The sequence below is a fragment of the Vombatus ursinus genome, unplaced genomic scaffold (genome assembly GCF_900497805.2).
Source record: "Vombatus ursinus unplaced genomic scaffold, bare-nosed wombat genome assembly UNPS02011431.1, whole genome shotgun sequence".
Lineage (NCBI taxonomy): Eukaryota > Metazoa > Chordata > Mammalia > Diprotodontia > Vombatidae > Vombatus > Vombatus ursinus.
The window spans coordinates 2,604,912-2,621,389 of NW_020951209.1; the positions used below are offsets into that span (position 1 = coordinate 2,604,912).

Below are 16,478 nucleotides of genomic sequence, written 5' to 3' on the forward strand. Positions count from 1 at the left end.
TGAGGAAAGGGGACATGCCACTGTGCAACCTAGTTGCCCCTCAGAAATGTTTAGAAGTCCTCTATTCCATTAAAGGTCTAATCACCTTAGAAACACCGAAAACTTACCCCCAGAACTAATTGTGAACAGTAGGACATAAAAGTCAGAAAATCAGGACAAACATTACCCCAAAACCCCCAGAAGTGAGCAGAACTCAACTCTAAAATAAAGCCCAAAGTCAAGAAATAGACTGGGAAAATGAGCAAACAACAACAACAACAACAAAAGAACACACCCCTAAAAAGCCTTAGTGAAAGGGAAGTTCAAACTTAGAAAACAATGACTTGAAAACATCTGTAAGCAAAGCCTCAGAGAAAAATTCAGTTTGGACACAAGCCTAACAAGAATTCCCAAAAGAGCTAAAGAAAGCAATTTTTAAAAGAGCTGAAAAAAATATTTCAAAATCAAATAAAAGAGGTAGAGAAAAATTGGGAAAAGAAATGAGGACAATGCAAGAAAATAATGAAAAGAGAATTGACAGCTTGGTAAAAGAGGCACCAAAAATACTGAAGAAAATAACTCCTTAAAAAGCAGAATCTGCCAAATGGTAAAAGAGGAACCAAAAAAAAACCATACTGAAGAACATAACTTATTGAAATCATAATTGGACAAGTGGAACCTAATGACTCCATGAGATAACAAGAAATAATAAAACAAAGTCAAAAGACTGGGGGAAAGAAGAAAATGTAAAATAACTGATAGGAAAAACAACTTTTTGGAAAATAATAGATCAAGGAGATATGATTTTAAAATTTTTGGACTATCTAAAAGCCATGATCAAAAGAAGAACCAAGGGGCAGCTAGGTGGTGCACTGGATGGAGCACCGGCCCTGAAGTCAGGAGTGCCTGAGTTCAAATCTGGACTCAGACCAAACACTTGACACTTACTAGCTGTGTGACCCTGGGCAAGTCACTTAACTCCAATTGCTTTAAAAAGAAGAAGAAGAAGAAGAAGATCCAAAACATCATCTTTCAAGAAATTATCAAGAAAAGCTGCCCCAATATCTTAGAACCAAAAGGCAACATAGTAAATGGACAAACCCACTGATTACCTCTTCAAAGAGATTCCAAAATGAAAACTCCCAGGAATACTATAGCCAAATTCCAGAGCTCCCAAGTCAAGGATAAAATACTTCAAGCAGTCAGAAATAAATAATTCAAATGCTGTGAAGCCTCAGTCAGGATCACACAAGATTTAGTAGTTATTATCATAAAGGGGCAGAGGACTTGGAATATGATACTCCAGAAAGTGAAGGACATAGGATTACAACCAAGAATAACCTACCCCCAAAAAACTGTATATACTTCTTCAGGGGGAGGGGAGGGAATGGATATATAATGAAATAGAGGACTTTCAAGCTTTACTGATGAAAAGACCAGACCTGAATAGAAAATTTGACAATCAAACATAAGACTTAAGAGAAGCATAAAAAAAGTAAACATAAGTGAAAAATAATAAGGAACTTCATAAGGTTAAACTGTTTACATATGGGAACATAATATATGAAACCCCTAAGAAATTTATCTAGGTCATCAAGACAAACAACAACAAATGTATCGTCATTAGGACAGTTAGAAGGAGTCTATTTAGAGGGTATGGATGTGAGTCTATTACATTGGGATGATCTCAAAAGAAAAATGGAAAGGTGAGAAAGAGGAATGTACTGGAAGAAAGGTGAAAGGAGAGAAAAAATGGGGGAAATTATCTCACATAAAAGAGGTAGACCAGAGTTTTTACAGTATAAGAGGAAATGGGGTGGGGGGGAGTGAATCTCACTCTCACCTGAACTAGTTCAAAGATATATACACAGAAGGAATGGTCAGAAGCAGAACAGACCATTGAGGAGGAGAGAAGGTAAAAAAAAGAGAAGAATAAATAGAAAAGATTAGGATGGAGGGAAACAATGGCATAGACTTACCCACAAAATAGAAGAGAATAGCAAATGGATTAGAAACCAGAATCCAACAATATGTTGTTTACAAGAGATACTTAAAACAGAAAGGCACAGAGTTAAAATAACATGATGAATCAGAATCTACCATCTTTCAGCTAAAGTTAAAAAAAGAAGAGGAAGGGGTAGCAATCATGATCTCAGACAAAGCAAAAGCAAAAACAGACCTAATTAAAAGAGACCATCAAAAAAAACCCTATATTTTGCTAAAAGGTACCATAGACAATGAACTAATTAATATCAATACTGAATATATATGCACCAAATAGCTTAGCATTTGAATTCTTGAAGGAAAAGTTAAATGAGTTACAGGAAGAAATAGACAGCAAAACTATACTAGTAGGGGACCTCAATTTACCCATCTCAGACCTAGATAAATCTAAGCAAAAAGTAAACAAGAAAGAAGTTAAGGAAGTGAAGAGAATACTAGAAAATTTAGATATGATAAAACTCTGGAGAATACTGAATGGGAATAGAAAGGGGTATACCTTTTTCTCAGCGTGGCACTTTCACAAAAAACTGACCATGCATTAAAGTATTAAAACCTCATAAACAAATGCAGAAAATCAGAAAAATTAAATACACTCTTTTCAGACCACAATGCAATAAAAATTACATTCAATAAAGGACCTTAGAAGCATAGATTAAAAATAATTGGAAACTAAATAATCTAATACTAAAGAATGAGTGGGTTAAAGAACAAATCATAGAAACAATGATTTTATTAAAGATAATGACAACAATGGGACAACATACCAAAATTTGTGAAATGTAACCAAAATAGTACTTAGGGGAAATTTTTTTATCCCCAAACACATCAATAAAAGAGGGAAAGAGCATATCAATAAATATGGCATGTAACTAAAAAAAAAAACTAGAAAAAAACCAAACTTAAAATCCCCAGTTAAATACTAAAATAGAAGTCCTACAAATCAAAGGAGAGATTAATAAAATTAAAAGTTTAAAAAAATTAAACTAGCAAATAAAACTAGAAGTTGGTTTTATTTAAAAAAAAACAAAAATAGATAAAACCATTGAATAATTTGATTTTACAAAAGATAGATGAAAACCAAATTATCAGTATCAAAAATGAAAAGGGTGAATTCATAACCAATGTAGACGAAATTAAATCAATTGTTAGGAGTTATTTTACCCAACTATATACCAAAAAAACTAACAATCTATGTGAAATGGATGAATGTTTAAAAAAATAGAAATTGCCCAGATTAACAGAAGAGGAAATAGAATACTTAAATAACCCTATTTTACATAAAGAAATTGAACAACCCATAAACAAGCTCCCTAAGAAAAAAATCTCACGGACAGGATGAATTAAGAAGCAAATTCTTCCAAACATTTAAAGAATAATTAATTCCAATGTAATATAAACTGTTTGAAAAACTAGTCAAAGAACGAGTCCTACCAAATTTCTTGTATGATACAAATATTCTATGATACCTAAGCCTGGGAGAACAAAAATAAAAAGAAAACTATGAACCAGCTTCCCTAATGAATAGTGATGCAAAAAATTTTAATAAAATATTAGCAGGAGATTACAGCAATATATTACAAAGATCATATAATATGACCAGGCCGGATTTTTATCAAGAATGCTGGGTCAGTTCAATATTAGGAAAACTATCAACATAACTGATCATATCAATAACTAAAATAACAAAAATCATATTATTATATCCGTAGATTCAGAAAAAGCTTTTGATGAAATAAACACCCATTCCTATTAAAAACACTAGAAAGTATAGGAATACATGGGGTTTTTCTTAAAATTATAACTAGTAGTATTTATCTAAACCCAAGAGCAAACATTGTCTGTAATGAGGATAAACTAGAAGCCTTTTCAATAAGATCCAGGGTAAAGCAAAGACATCGGGCATGTAACTAAAAAAAAAACAAAAAACCAGAAAAAACAAATTTAAAATCCCCAGTTAAATACTAAAATAGAAGTCCTGAAAATCAAAGGAGAGATTAATAAAATTAAAAGTTTAAAAAAATTGAAGTAGCAAATAAAACTAGGAGCTGGTTTTATTAAAAAGAAATAGATAAACCATTGGGATAATTTAATTTTAAAAAAGAAAGATGAAAACCAAATTACCAGTATCAAAAATGAAAAGGGTGAATTCATAAGCAATGTAGATGAAATTAAATTAGTTGTTAATGTTGCACTAGAAATTCTGGCTATAGCACTAAAACAAGAAAAATAAGTTGAAGGAATAAGCATAGGCAATGAGAAAACAAACTATCACTTTTAGCAGATATATAATGGTATACTTAGAGACCCTAGAGAGACAATTAAAAAACTAGTCAAAACAATTAACAACTTCAGCAAAGTTACAGGATATAAAATAAACCCACATCAATCATCACCATTTCTATATAACCAACAAAATCCAGCAGGAAGCGATAGAAAGAGAAATTCCATTTAAAATAACTACAGATACAGTAAAATACTTGGGAGCCTACTTGTCAAGACATATACAGGAACTGTTATGAACACAATTACAAAACACTTGTCACAGAAATAAAGACAGATCTAAAGGACTGGAGAAATACTAACTGCTCATACTTGTGGCTTTATTATATTAGCTGAGTCAATATAATAAAAATGACAATACTGCCCAAATTAATTTACTTATTCAGTGCCATACCAATCAAATTACAAAAGAATGATGTTATAGAGCCAAGAAAAATAATAATAAAATTCATCTAGAGGAATAAAAGGTCAAAATTATCAGAAGAATAAACGAAAAAAAAATGCAAAGGAAGGGGACTGAGCAGTACCAGATCCAAACAATATTACAAAATGGTAATCATCAAACAATTTTATTCTGGATAAGTAGAGGGGTTGATCAACGAAATAGATCAGGTACACAATACATAGTCAGAAATGAACACAGTAGCCTAGATCCTAGTTGATGGAGTAAGAACTGCACAAGACTTATCAGGGAGAGAAATGAGACACAAACCAGCAGGTTATTGCAAAAATCCTGTTGGTAAGAAATCAGGGCCTACAACAGGCTAAGAAGGTATGAGTGGAGACAGGTGATGTATATGAGACAGCTTTAGTCCAGGGGAATTTGACTTGCTTCTGGTAATTAATTGCCCTCTGCAATCCTGTTTATACCTTGAGCTGGCTAACGCTATTGCAGGCTATCTTGGTTTTTTATGTCCAGGGGTGAAATCATTACTTGACTGAATTCCTACTCCTCAGCCTTAGGCTAGGTGCTAGTTGCTTCTTCCTCTTCTGGCTGCCCAACCTTCCAATCTGCAGTGGTGCACGTACCATTAAACACAAAACTGGGCTACTGCTGTTAATATACTTTATGCAATACTAAAACAAACAATGGTGAAGAAATAGAAAAGGGGCGGGCAGGAAGTGCTGATCAGTACAATTCACTGAAAATAATTCTAGCCAGAGCTAGCCAGTTATGACTAGTAAGAAATTACTTTTCCTGCTTAAAGACCAGAGGAGGTAGTTCACAAAGAAGCTTCCTTCCTGAGGGGCTGTCTCACCAAACCTAGTCTGTTCGGCACCACCAGTTCCTCATCATCCTCAACCACCACTACCCTTAGCAGTGCAATGATCTTATAGTTTCTCAAAATGAAAGAACTGGGGCAATGTTGAGCACCAGCATCTCTCCATACATTCCCAAGGTGGAGGAAGTACTCACACATCACACTCCACCTCCCTCTCCTAGTATCTTTCTCCTAAAAGCTCTCTTCAGACAATCTCAGGAGCCTTCATACAGTTCATGACCTCATTAGCCAGTATGATCCTGGGAAAGCATAAGTATCTATATCTATGACCATTCTGACCCAGGGCCAGATTCCCAGGTTATTATATTCTATTATGTTGAACTTTTCTTCTTTGTTATCCCACAGTGGTTCTTAATCTTTTTTGGGTCATGTACCCCTTTGGCAATCTGGTGAAACCTACAGATTCTTTCTCAGAATAATATGTAACCCTTGGTTCAAAGGGCTAATCATATGGAACACTCTCTTCATTGGTGGAGATTGATTACTCAATCTCCCAAACTTGTGTAAGGGGCTGGTGGAGTTGTCGAAGCCAGATGAGAAAAAAAATCCATCCTTGAGTCTCTTCAGAATCTTCTAATGCTTCTACTGGCCTCTAGCATCAAGAGAGAAGACTAGTGGGATTCCAACCCCTTTTCAGGGCTATGAAGAACTCTGGAAAGAAGTTAACATGGAGAATTTCAATCATGTCTTTATTCCCGGTTTGCTACACTAGAGACTTCAAGGAATTTTCCCTTTTAAGTGAGACCTAGGACTCTCTTGGTTGAGCTATTATCCTGCTCCCAATAGAAGAGCTACTTCATTCTATATTCTCTGGTATATATTCTCATATGTATACTTCTCTGATTTCTATTTTTATATGGAATTGGATAAATAGTGTTTTGTATTTGTTTCTTACTATATGCTTTCATTGTGGGACTAGTATTTGGTAGGAAGGGAGTCAAGCCTTGTTTATAAAACTCGGGGCCCCATTTCATCATAATGAATAGTGAGAAGGAGTTTCACTTGAACCTTAAAATTACATCTCCTAGACTAACAACATTTAAGAGAGCAGACAGATATAATTCTAGCCTGGTACCCTTTGTCTCTGAGAAGAGCAGAGTAGCCAACCTGCTTCCATTTCTAGCAGGAATCAGTCTCTTGTGCAGAAGAGCGAAGGGAAAATATGGTAGAGATGTCTATTCTTGCCTCCTTGTGAGCCACACACATGATATCCTTCACTATAAATATTTTTAAATGCAAATAAATAAATAGAGCTATAAAGAAAAACAATTATGTTGAAATAGTTATCAAAATATTTCTTAAAAACAGTTTCATGGATGCCAAGTCCATTCTTCCAAGCAAAGAAAAAGAATAAACATATTGAAAAAGGAAAATGATTCAAAAATAAAACATTTCTATGTAAAATTTAAAATAAATGTAAATAGGAAAAAATTTCACAAATGCATGCCCCTCCTCTCTCCACTGTCCTCTTACCCGCTGCCTCTCCTCCCTTCCCCACTGTTTGCCACTACAGCTAGAACTCTTGTCTCTCCCTGCTGACCCCAGCTGCCATTGCTGGGGTCTGTGTCCCTGTGACCCTGCCACTCTGCTAAAGTCAACTGCCATCCTTGTGTGCCATGGCCTGAGTGCCATCTCATGCTGCCTCCTGTTTTAGAGTAGGACAACTACTATTAGGGCTGGGGGTCTGCTGTCCTGTGCTGGACTAAGCATTGTTTCTTATATTGTGGCCTGACTGCCCTGATGTGCCAAGATGAGTGTCACTTCCCTTTGCCTAGGCCTGACTGCCTCACTATGCAAAGCCTTACTGTAGCCTAGACTATCCCTGCCCTCCTGTGCTCAGCAGGAGCACTGTGAATGCCACTGCAGCTAGGACTTGACTCTGGCCTCCTCTTCTTGGACTATTACTGCCTCTGGCTAGTCCATTATAGCTGTTAAGGTCAGGAACTTCTACATGGGAAAGTTCAGACAATTCTGAAGGATTCTGGCCAATCATATCAGGGTTTGGTTTCCCCTACCTGTCAGAGACAGCTAGGTAGTGCAGTAGTTAGAGCACTGGACCTAGAGTCAGAAAAATGCAAGTTCAAATCCAGCTTCAGATACTTATTATAAATGGGTGATCCTGGGCAGATCGCTTAACCTCTGTCTGCCTCAGTTTCCTCAACTGTAAAATGGGGGTAATAATAGCACCTACCTCCCAGGGTTGTGGTGAAGATCAAACCAGGCATAATTCCTGACACATAGTGTTTAATACAGGCTGGTTCCTTTCCCTTCTGTCAGGGGCTAAACTCTCCAATGTAGGAAATTCTTCCTGCTGCCAGTTGGCCTTTACTGAGGGACCCACAAGCCTGACATCTCAAACTCACATGGATGCCTCCAAGACTAGGAATGTCCAGCTCAGGACTGCACCTGTAACTAGGGAAGGGGAGAAGTACCTGGGGGCTCTGTAAGGGCCCCTCTCACTGGAAGGTTCATAGAGAAAGAGGTACAGTTCATAGTCCATGGGAGAGAGTAGAACATTTTTGAACAGATGCAGCATCCTTGCTTTTCCTCAGCAAATTAAGGGAGGTAAAATTGGTATGTTTTTCCATGTTTCCAACTCCATAAATGTCTTTCACCAATTGGGGAAAACTGAGTACTGTCCTTTCAAGTGCCTGCCCCCAATGGCCTGCACCAAAGAATCACAACAAAATCCACGTGTCATAAATTCTGACTGACCCCTCAAATACCAATTTTTAAAAAAATCAAACAGTCCCTTCAGCATAGTTGTTATATAGTCCTAAAATTCCAAGAATCTGCCTTGGTTTGCATTCTCTCACTGTCGGGGTTCCTTATGCCATCTCTCAACTAGCCGGCTATAACTATTTACAATTATATGATCAAGGTTTACTTTTTCAGCTGTAATTGTCCATTTCTAAAAGGTCATTTAGAACCAGTTTTTTTCTCCATTCACATATGAATATTAAAGCTGGGAAGGTCTTCTTTCACTAAGTCCCCACTGAGGAAATTAGGTGGTAATGGCCATTAGCAATATAAAGACATCCAGTCTCAGCCAGGGGAAGGCATGTCTCATTCTTCTTTATCCTTTTTAGTGAGGAAAAAAAAATCACTTTCAAGCCCCCAAATTCAATTCCTCTTGGCTACTTTGAAGGTAAACTGAGTTCTAAGGAAATCCCCCAATAGAACTTGCTAGACAAAAAAACTAGATAACTGGTAAGCCTCAAATCTGTGTCTTAGGGACACAGATCATATTCTCATTGATCTTTCCTTGCTCAATAAGCCACAAACTGTTTATTCTCTAATCTTCCAGTGTTGGGGGAGCACTGCAAGGTAAGCACCTACCATCTCTTGATACATCACCAAAAATGCCATTAAAAGCATGGTGTAATGTAGCAGACAAAAAAGTGATTTCACCTTAGGTTGCATCAAGAGAGGTAAATATAGCTTGCACGAAGAAGGAGTTGATAGTTGCTCTATACTCTGCCCTGGTTGGATAGGAGCCAAAGAATTATGTTTAGGCCTGGGCACCATAGTTAAGCTGGAGAGCACTCAGAGGAGGACCACAAAAGTCTTGAGGGACCTTAAATCCTGGCAAATAAAGATTAGCTGAAGGAACCAGAGCTATTAAGCCTGAAGAAGAGAATGCTTGATGATGATAATAATAATAATAGTTAGCATTTAAATAGCGCTTTAAGCTTGGTAAAACACCTTGCAAATATTATCTCATTTCATCCTCACAACAATTCTGGGAGGAAAGTATCATAACTTGCCTAGGATTACACAGCTAGTAAATGTCTGAGACTGGATTTGAACTCAGGTCTTTTTCAATTCAAATGAGGTACTCTATCCACAGAGCCTTCTAGCTCCCTAGGTGTGACAACTCTGTTCAAATATTTGTAAGGCTGTCATGTGGAGAAGGGATTAGATTTGTTCTCTTTGGCCCCAGAGGGAAGAACCAGGAACAACAAGTAGCCGTAACAAAGAGGACAATTTAGCCTTGATGTCAGGAAAAATTTATTAGAGCTGTCCAACAGAAGAATGGACTACTTGGGCTGTGTTGGGTTTGCCCTCATTCAAAGTCTTCAAACAGGGGAAGGAGTCACTTCGAGGATACCTCAAGGCTATTAAAATCCCTTTCAACACTAAAAATTCTTGGATTCTGTTACAGTAAGTCCTTCTAATGAGGTTTGTATTAACTAACTTGCAAGGGGGCTTAAGTCATCAAAGACCCCAGAATTGTATTTCTTTGCAGCAAAAGAAAAGAGGCTTCTCATTTTGGAACAGACACTAGGGAGTAGTTTTCTAGCTCGGCAGTAGTTTTTTTATATCCTTCTGGAGAGGAAGAAGAGTTAGAAAGAAAAGAGTGCCAGGCAGGGGCAGTTAGAAATGGGGGACTCTTCCAGGAGATCGAATCAAAGTCTTGTAGCTGCTGGAGACTTTGCTTCCCTGGCTCACTGCTTGATTTATTAAAAGAATACACCAGAGAATGACTGAATTCTAGCTTCTAGGAGAAACTGCTGGAACAATAGTGAAACTACCCGTACTCAGCCTCCCTTTTGTTTTATTTCCAGGCTAAATTGAACTGGCTGGGCAAGAGACCAGGAGATATCTCTCCTGGCTTCAATCAGTAGATTATCTGGGGTCTTTAAGCATTTTGAGAATTCTATTTGCAATTTATATTTTTAAGATTTTTAGCTTCACAGAGAAAGGAAGTCATGGGAAACTGGGACTTTCACCCTAGACTAATGAGATCAGCACAAACTAATCTCATTACCACAAGCTGATAGGTTACTTTGCACTAGTGGCCTTTGAGTTTTTCTCCACGTATTGAGCAAGGTTGATGTAGAGTGGAGACCTCAAGAAGTTATACCCTGAGCCAGCCACAGTGACCTCTGCTGGGCAATATTTTGATTTTGGAAATGAGATTGCAATGTATTGAGAAATAAGTGAGAGGAGGGGAAATGGAAATACTGAGTGACTTTTTCTAAGCCTTTGGTCATTCAAAAGAGAAGAGCTATAATATTGTAGTTTGTAGTTTTGGGGATGCAGGTCAAGCAAAGAATTTTAAAATTTGGACATGTTTGTAAATGACAAGGGAAGAGTCAGTGGATAAAAGAAAATAAAGATTCAAGACGTTGGAGGAATGATCAAAAGGGACAGGCCCCCAGAGGAGAAAGGATGGGGTGGGATCAAGAGCACAAGTAGAGGGGTTGGCCTTGGCAAGAAGGGCTACTTCTTTGTCAGAGGATGGGGCAAAGGAGAAGAGAATGTAAAATGATGTTAAGTAGATTTAAGGTATATGGGTGATACACCATTAAATCAAATTATCCAATAGCACTTAAAGATGAAAGGGATACAAGAAAAAGAAGAAAAATAGAATAGTTTTGTTGTCATTTTTTTTTTAACAAACTATTTTAGACATCCATGATGCTGAATTCATAGGCTCATACTTTCAGAGCAGGAAGGGACCTGAGATGACATCTAGGCCAATTCCCTCCCTTTGCAAATGAAAAAACCAAGGCCTAGAGGGGTAAAATGATTTGCCCAAGGTCACATAGGTGGTAAATGACAGAGCCAGGACTTGAACCCAGTCCTCTGATTCCAACTCCAGCACTTGTTCCACTATAGCACAATGCCTTCCAACACCTCAAGCTCCATTGTAACAAATGAGGAAACAGAAATGATACTTAAAAAAGACAAAGATGGGAAGAGGAGTTGGACAGAACCAAACATACAGGGAAGAATTCCTGACCAAAAGCAATATAATTCTGAAAGCATCAAGGCATTAATTGTCAAAATTTTTGATACAGGTGAAGATATTTTTTTAAAAATTGTTAATAATGGGTGATAGTACCACTGAGGGGAAAGGCAATTGGGAAGACAATAATAAATGCCAATCCATATGCCATCTTCTCATTTCTATAAACTCTGTGAGAATGATCTAGATAAGTACTGGGGGTATTCTTGATGAAAACTGGTAGAAAAGACAACAGGTAGGCTTTTATAAATATAAACATATAAACATTTATTGCAAATGACATTTTCAGTCATACAACTGAATAAAAGTCAGTCAAATTCTTTTACTGGTTATCTAAAACCCTTCACGATCTGGCCCCAGTCTAACTTTCCAGTTTTATTATATATTACTTCCCTTCTCAAACACGACAATTCAGTCAAATTGGCACTACATTTCCCATCCACATGCCTTTGCACGGGCTAGCATGCATTCTCCCTTCACCTCTGCCTCTTAAATGCTTCAATGCTCAGCTCAAGCACCACCTTCTACAGGAAGCCTGCCCTGATTGATCCATCTCTCTCTCTCTCTCTCTCTCTCTCTCTCTCTCTTTCACATACACACACACATACACACACACCTTCCAATGCTTCCCCCCCCCAATCACCCTGTCTCTATATGTTGTACAGACAGATAAAGGTGCATATTGTCTCCTCCAACTGAATTGCTCTCTGTGCTAGGAGCAATATTTCAACCCCCTTCTCCATCCAAATTAGTCTTATTGTTTTTTTCTTTAAAAGGTATTTCTTTAAAAGTGGATAGAGCTCCAGCCTTGGAGTCAGGAGGACCTGAGTTCAAATCTGCCTTCAGACACATAACACTTACTAGCTGTGTGACCCTGGGCAAGCCACTTAACCCCAACTGCCTCACTAAAAAAAAAAAAATAGGTATTAAGAGTATCCTTCAATCATGTTTTGTTCAGGATATAAATGTTCAGGCTGCTAAGGTCACCTTCTCTTTGCCTGAGTACAAGAAGGCTATGTAGGAGATCCAGGAGCTACTGATGCTTGATTAGTGAATCATGATGGGTAACTCAGGCAAAGGAGCTTCACTCCACTGAATCAACTAGAAGTGTTCTCAATGCCTATCCCAGTTAAATATCTTTCTCTCCCTATCGCTAAATAAATCTCCTTTCATTAACTGTGGAATGGTCTCTAAGGGTCTCATTTCCATACAGGACTGACCATTGGCCTGAGTCAGTTCTAGCCCAGAACACCCTCAAGGGCAGGAACTGTTTTACTTTCGTTTTTATGTACTCTGCGCCCCACAGAGTGTCTGACATGTAGGCATTTAATAAATGCTTATTGATTAATTGATTGAAAAATGCCAAAATATAAGATCTCATTGTTTACTGTTTATTGACACAGTGAAATAAAAGGAAGCCTGAGAGGCTCTCCTCTTTTAGCATCTGCTAAAATTGCACAAGATTCCTTGAAAGATGCAACAGACAAGGGTAGCTAGGTAGAGCAGTGGATAGAGCACTGGCCCTGGACTCAGGAGGACCTGAGTTCAAATCCAGCCTCAGACACATGACACTTACTACCTGTGTGACCCTGGGCAAGTCACTTAACCCCAACTGTCTCACCAAAAAGGAAAAAAAAAAAAAAAAGAAAGATGCAACAGAGCTAACTTTGTTCAACAGTCTTCCTATTATCAACATCAACCATGGCATAAAACAGGAATATGGAAGCTTACGGAAGATGTTCACCTTTTTCAAAGATGATGTCCAGCACAGAATTCAACTGGAATAGAGATTCCCGAGAGATGGTCAGATTCTTCAAATGCTACTTTTTTACTGGCAACATTGTACTGATTGCATCAAGCCCCAGAACATTAAGAACCTCTTTAACTAGGCTCTACAATCACTCAAAAGAGTTCAGTCCAATTTATCCATTCCAGAAAAACAAAATAAAAAAAAAACCCACTAATATGCAGTTGGTGGAAATATCTTGACAAGTATTGAATACAGATGAACAACCTGGCCCAGAATTGAGGAGGAAGAAGAGGTGAGATCAGATGGCATTTGTTATTGTTGTTTTAGGAATCCAAGAAACTTTCTTTTTCTTCATTCTGTGTTGTACAAAAAACAAACAGAAAGAAAATGTATAGGTAAACAAAAAAAACTGTTACGGGAATATACTTTGTCTAAAAATCTTAAAGAACTTTTCCCCCATAATATCTAAATAGCTGTCAATCCCACTGCCTACCTTTTCCAAGGATTTCTGAGTTCATAGGAAGGAACTTTTACAATAGTGTTATGCCCTTCTCTCCTGACCTTCCTACTGGCATATGACAAATTCTTTCAGATTCCTTGAGTTCCAAGGTAGCGCTGAGTTCAATCAATTTATCTGCAGAGGTATTAGTCATCCCTTGGTTGAACATGACTATCACCATCAAGTGATCATACAGAACCCAATCCAGGGAGTCTGTGTTAAGCATACTGTGTGTGTCCTTTCAAACAGACTCCTGGTAAACTGAAAACTGATTTCTCTTGTGGAGAAAATGCCACTCTCCTTTTTTCCATCCAACTTCATCCTCCAGATAGTCACAGTCAAGCAACAGGTCCTTCTTTTCATTGAGTTGTTGTTTCAAATAAGCCACAGCTTGAGGTTAGAGTTGACTGTCAGTTCAGGCTTCTGCTCTTCAACTTTCTATCCCTGTGATAGTTCATGGTCAAAAGTTGGTGGGAAGCAGTTAATGTTGAATGTGATTGTCATTTTCTAACCGGTTAATGTCTGGACTAATTTGGCTTCTGTCCCATGCACATCTAGCTCCCAATCTCCAGACATGTTGGGGGGATGTTTATGCTTCTGGATTTTTTCTTCTCCCCTTTAGTCTTATCTGCCAGGAATTCTGCAAAGGCTTTGCCTCCATCATGTACATAAATGGCAGAGACAGGGTGCTTCTGCAGAGCAGCACAACCATGACCTGAGCCAGAGAAAGGAGGAGAGCAAGCATAGCCAGTGGACATAAAAAAAAAAAACAAAGTATGGGGCGCTGGGTGGCGCAGTGGATAGAGCACAGGCCCTGAAGTCTGGAGGACCTGAGTTCAAATCCGGCCTCAGACCAAACACTTGACACTTACTAGCTGTGTTATCCTGGGCAAGTCATTTAACCTCAACTGCCTTAAAAAAAACAAAAGCCACCATAAAACTGCATTTGGAAAACTGTATAATATGTTTAATGATCCTAGGCTGCTCTTATAAGCATAAGCATACATGTACACACATATATCTTTTTTTTTTTGGTGAGGCAATCAGGGTTAAGTGACTTGCCCCGGGTCACATAGCTAGTTAAGTGTCAAGTGTCTGCAGCTGGATTTGAACTCAAGTCCTCCTGGCTTAAACATATATTTTTAAAACCAAGGTGCTCCCTGACACAAAAACCCATTAATGTGTGATGTTAGTTATCATCATAGATTGTAGAATTAGAACTAGTAAGGATCCCAAAAATTAAGTAGCCCAAGCCCTTCATTTTAATGGTGAGGAAATGGAGGCCCATTTGAGGTTAAGTGACTTGCCTAAAGTCAGCAAGTGTCAGAAGCAGGATTTGAACCCAAATCCATAGCCACTGCTATTGCTTGTACCCTTACAAATCATAGCATTATCTCAAAAGAATCAAAATCGTGAATGATCCAAAGGGCAATGGAGAGATACATGGTGAGAATAAGTAGGTTGCAGCATATAGTAATATATGCTATCATATATAATAGCATATAATAAATCATCTACCTGAAAGAAGTAGTGTTGGGGATATCCAGAGAACTGTATTGGTACTCACAAAATGCAAAAAGTACTAGAGAAAGGTTTCCTATGCTTTGCGGATTTTTATCAATAACTTATGGACAAGGACAAAAGTTTCATATGTTTAAGCATGAAAAGTCATTTCAAGCAGTAATAACAAAAGCCAGCATTTGTACTGGGCCTGGAGTCAGGAAGACTCCTCTTCCTGAATTCAAATTCAGCCTCACACACTTACTAGCTGTGTAACCCTGGACAAGTCACTTGATTCTGTTTGCCTCAGTTGCCTCATCTGTAAAATGAGATGAATAAGGAAACGGCAAACTCTTCCAATATCTTTGCCAACAAAACCCCAAATGGGGTCAAGGAGAGTCAGACATGACTGAAATGACTCAACAACAGTATGAGCCAGGTACTCTGCTAAGCACTGTGGATACAAAGAAATGAAAAAAACTCAGTCTCTACTCTCAAGGAGCTCACAGTGTAATGGGGAGACAATATAGAAACAACTAAGTACAAACAAGACAGATGCAAAATAAACTGGGGATAGTCTCCGAGGCAAGACACTAAGAATAAGGAGAACCTAGAAAGTTTTCTTGCAGCAGGTAGGATTTTAATTGAGACTTCAAAGAAGCAGGAGGTAGAGAAGAAGGAGAGAGTTCCAGTTTTGGGGGACAGGCAGCAAAAACATCAGGGGATGGAGTATCTAATTGGGGAAAAAAGGAGGCCAGTGTCTCTGGACTAGAAAGTACATGGTGGGAGCATCAGGATGGAGTAGGGTATGAGAAGAAAAGTAAGAAAGGGCCAGAGTATAAAGGGCTTTGAAAGCCAAATTGAGGGTTTTATTTTGATCATCATCAAAATATATTTAGAATGTCATCAAAACCTCATTATTCTGTCAGCCTTGGTATTCATGCCTTATCAGTAACCTCAGTATCCTCTGCTCCTCTGGTTGGAGGGCCAGCAAAGAGCTCCTCCCAAAGCTTCCATTTAAGAAAGACTCCCAGACCAGCCATCTCTTCATTTCCCACTTACCTGTAAATCCTTTGGATTTTCTCATCATGACCTACCCCTAGCACCAGTATCTTTCCGCCCTATTCCCACCTTTTCAGTCTGTCTTTCCCCATTGGATTATAAGCTTCTTGAGGACAAGGACTGTCTTTATTTTTTGTATTTGAATCCCCAGCACTTAGTATAGTGCCTGGCACACAGCAGAAAATAAATGTTTATTGACTCAGTGGTCCTGGAGGCGATAAGGAGGCACCGGAGTTGACTAATTAAAGGAGTAACATGGTCAGATCTATGCTTTAGGAAGATCAATTTGGAAACAGAGCCAAGATGGCAGAGTAGAAAAAGCTGAACTCTCCAAACATTCCCCTCCAAACAACTTTAAAATAATGT

General features: G+C 38.1%; 1 protein-coding gene and 1 pseudogene across 3 annotated transcripts in view; both read right to left on the bottom strand.

Annotated features, from left to right (window-relative positions):
• Positions 1-16,478, bottom strand: part of APOLD1 (apolipoprotein L domain containing 1) — a 62,983-nt gene that overhangs the window by 35,336 nt on the left and 11,169 nt on the right. The gene's annotated exons all lie outside the window — the stretch shown is intronic.
• Positions 12,968-16,140, bottom strand: LOC114038892 (annotated as a pseudogene).